The sequence below is a fragment of the Bos indicus x Bos taurus genome, chromosome X (assembly GCF_003369695.1).
Source record: "Bos indicus x Bos taurus breed Angus x Brahman F1 hybrid chromosome X, Bos_hybrid_MaternalHap_v2.0, whole genome shotgun sequence".
NCBI classification, from domain to species: Eukaryota; Metazoa; Chordata; class Mammalia; order Artiodactyla; family Bovidae; genus Bos; species Bos indicus x Bos taurus.
In genome coordinates this window covers 143,671,386-143,675,030 of record NC_040105.1, presented here as the reverse complement: position 1 = coordinate 143,675,030, position 3,645 = coordinate 143,671,386, and the positions used below count along the sequence as shown (strand labels likewise).

Sequence of the window (3,645 nt, the reverse complement as noted above, 5' to 3'; positions counted from 1 at the left end):
TCCAGTACTCTTGCCTAGAAAATCCCATGGATGGAGGAGCCTGGTAGGCTGCAGTCCATGGGGTCGTGAAGAGTCGGGCATGACTGAGCGACTTCACTTTCACTTTTCACTTTCATGCACTGCAGAAGGACATGGCAACCCACTCCAGTATTCTTGCCTAGAGAATCCCAGGGATGGGGGAGCCTGGTGGGCTGCTGTCTACGGGGTCGCACAGGGTCGGACACGACTGAAGCGACTTAGCAGCAGTAGAAGCAGCAGAAGTGTTTTACAGGCCAAAAAGGCAAGGAGGTTAGTAAAAAGCCTCAACAGAGTGGGAATAAAATACTGAATTTGAGAGTTACTGGAACTTGGATATGTAAAAAGAGGGAGGAGATTGGGACATGCTTACAATGGTCTCAAGTTCAAATAAACTACTGTGACAAGACACCACTTCACAAGTCTCATGCTGGCCCAGGGGCTCTTCTCTTCCCTCAGTAGGTGCTGGCAGAAGGCATGCTTAGTCATTTTGCAATGTAGATACCTAGCCCCAAAGCCAAAACATGGGAGAGGAAGAGAGATGGAATGAACACCTTAAGAAACTCTGAGGAGAAGATCCCCCCTTTCTTCATGGCTTCACTTTTTCTCATGCTTAAGGAAACAGAACATTTAGGGTGCCTGAAGTGCAACTCCTTGGGTGGAATATTTTCAGGTCTATTGGACTAATCGGACACCCAGTCTACACTTTTCTTCAGAGCATCCACCTCTTTCTCTCCTTCTGCAACTTCTTCTGACTGAGAGCTATGGTCCTTGCTGGTGTGCATTTCCACATCAAGCATGATCTGCCCATCTTCTTGTGGGGAAGGGCTGTCACAGTGAGAACTGCCTCTTGAACTGCTCTGTCTGGATTCATTCTGTGCATCCAAAAGAATCTTCATGTCTCCATTGTGGATGGAGGATGAGGAGGGTACAGCTCTAGCCCCCCATTCTTTGCATCGCCATTGCTGCTGTTCATGGGCAGCTCCACCCAGGAACTGTTGAGGCCAGCAGGCGGTGGCAAAGACTGTTCACCTTCCTCACAGTTATTGTTGTTGTTGTGCGGGGGCGGCAGCTGTTCTACTAAGTGAGACGACATTGTCAGGTGGCTGGAAGAGCTGCGACCCCGCAGCTGGGACTGTCTCCGATTCTCGGGCGTCAACACCAAGAATTTTTCTAAAATATCCGCCAATTTTATAAAAGATTTTCAATTCATATCAGAATATATACATATGGAACTAAAGAACTTCTTGATGAGGGTGAAAGAGGAGAGTGACAATAATGCTGGTTGAAACTCAACATTAAAAAATCCAAGATCACAACATCTGGTCCCATCATTTCATGACAAATAGAAGGGGAAAAAGTGGAAGCAGTGACAGACTTTATTTCCCTGGACTCCGAAATCACTGTGGATGGTGACTGCCATCATAAAATTAAAAGACGCTTGCTCCTTGGAAGGCAAGCAATGACAAACCGACTGTGTGTGTCCTCAGTTGTGCCTGACTCTTTGCGATCCCATGTACTGTAGCATGCCAGGCTCGTCTGTCCATTGGACTTCCTAAGCAAGAATAGTGGAGTGGGTTGCCATTACCTCCTCCATGGGATCTCCCCAACCCAGGGACTGAACCCAGGTCTCTTGCATCTCCTGCACTGGCATATATACAAAAAAATTATTCACAATGCCACTATCCAGTTGATACCCTCTTCTGACTGAACTAAGATTTCCTGATTAAGCCCTGAGGAACCCCATCCATCCAAGTTGTACCAGCCTCTGATGTTCCCTGTGATTAGATTTGGTTTGCTTGAACCTGAATGAGTATCCAGAACTTTTGTCATAAACAGGGTGAGAATATTTGGCATTCTATCTCTCACCATGTGCTGGTCACAAGGTATATAGGTGGATCCATCATCCTCATCAGCACTGAAGGCCTACAGCCATGCTAGACACCCGGGATAGACACCTGCAATATGAAAGCAAATGACTTCAGACAACTGACCTGGATTTACCCAGTCCTCACAAGAGCAAGCACATTCAGACATCAATTTGAGACCTTTTAACAGTCTTTAGGAGATTGAGATGTGTAACACACACACATACATTAGGCATTCACTATGTAAAGTGCTTTATATTATGCATTTCATTTTAGATTGCCTAATATTTTAGAATTTCTCATGTCTCTGATTTGAATCTAAAATCTTCAAATGGATGTTTTGATTTTTCTAGAAGCAAGTACTTGTCTATTGTGAGATAGTTAAAGTTTGAACTTTTTATAATGTTATTCTTTTAAAATACAAGACTACTTTTAGTGTACCAAGACCATAATTTTAAGCGGCTTTCATTACTCTCTATATAGTCAAGTCTTAGTCAAGCCATTCGGAATTCTAGAGTAAGGGAAGAGCTCCACCTTATGGTACTATTTTGAAGTACACCAAGAAAAGGCCACGATTTTTAGAATTGTCCTAGAGGCAACCCACTCCAGTACTCTTTTTTTTTATTTTTAAACTTTACAATATTGTATTAGTTTTGCCAAATATCGAAATGAATCCGCCACAGGTATACCCGTGTTCCCCATCCTGAACCCTCCTCCCTCCTCCCTCCCCATACTCTCCCTCTGGGTTGTCCCAGTGCACCAGCCCCAAGCATCCAGTATCGTGTATCGAACCTGGACTGGCGACTCATTTCATACATGATATTATACATGTTTCAATGCTATTCTCCCAAATCTCCCCACCCTCTCCCTCTCCCACAGAGTCCATAAGACTGATATATACATCAGTGTCTCTTTTGCTGTCTCGTACACAGGGTTATTGTTACCATCTTTCTAAATTCCATATATATGCGTTAGTATACTGTATTGGTGTTTTTCTTTCTGGCTTACTTCACTCTGTATAATAGGTTCCAGTTTCATCCATCTCATTAGAACTGATTCAAATGTACTCTTGCCTGGCAAATCCCATGGACGGAGGAGGCTGGTAGGCTGCAGTCCATGGGGTCGCTAGGAGTCGGACACGACTGAGCGAGTTCGCTTTCACTTTTCACTTTCATGCATTGGAGAAGGAAATGGCAACCCACTCCAGTGTTCTTGCCTGGAGAATCCCAGGGACGGGGGAGCCTGGTGGGCTGCCGTCTATGGGGTCGCACAGAGTCGGACACCACTGAAGTGACTTAGCAGCAGCAGCAGAAACTCAAGACAGGCTTCCCTGATAGCTCAGTTGGTAAAGAATCCGCCTGCAATGCAGGAGACCCTGGTTCCATTCCTGGGTCAGGAAGATCTGCTGGAGAAGGGATAGGCTACCCACTCCAGTATTCTTGGGTTTCCCTGGTGGCTCAGACGACCTGGGTTCGATCCCTGGGTTGGGAAGATCCCCTGGAGAAGGGAAAGGCTACCCACTCCAGTATTCTGGCCTAGAGAATTCCAGGGACTGTATAGTCCATGGGATCGCAAAGAGTAGGACTGAATGACTTTCACTTCACTTCACTTAGAAACTCAGAGGGGAAAAGGATTAAAAAATACAGACCACCTCCCCCAACAAATTGTAAATCCTCTTCCATGATATGCTCAAAGTGCCAAAATGGCCAAGGCCAAGTTAAAATTAAGCAAAATCTTTCACTTGGCTATTGAACTGGGTACT

The 3,645-nt window shown here is 45.2% G+C and overlaps 1 pseudogene; it reads right to left on the bottom strand.

Moving 5' to 3' along the window:
* Positions 1-256: 256 nt before the first annotated feature.
* Positions 257-1,178, bottom strand: LOC113887868 (annotated as a pseudogene).
* Between the last annotated feature and the right edge of the window lie 2,467 nt (positions 1,179-3,645).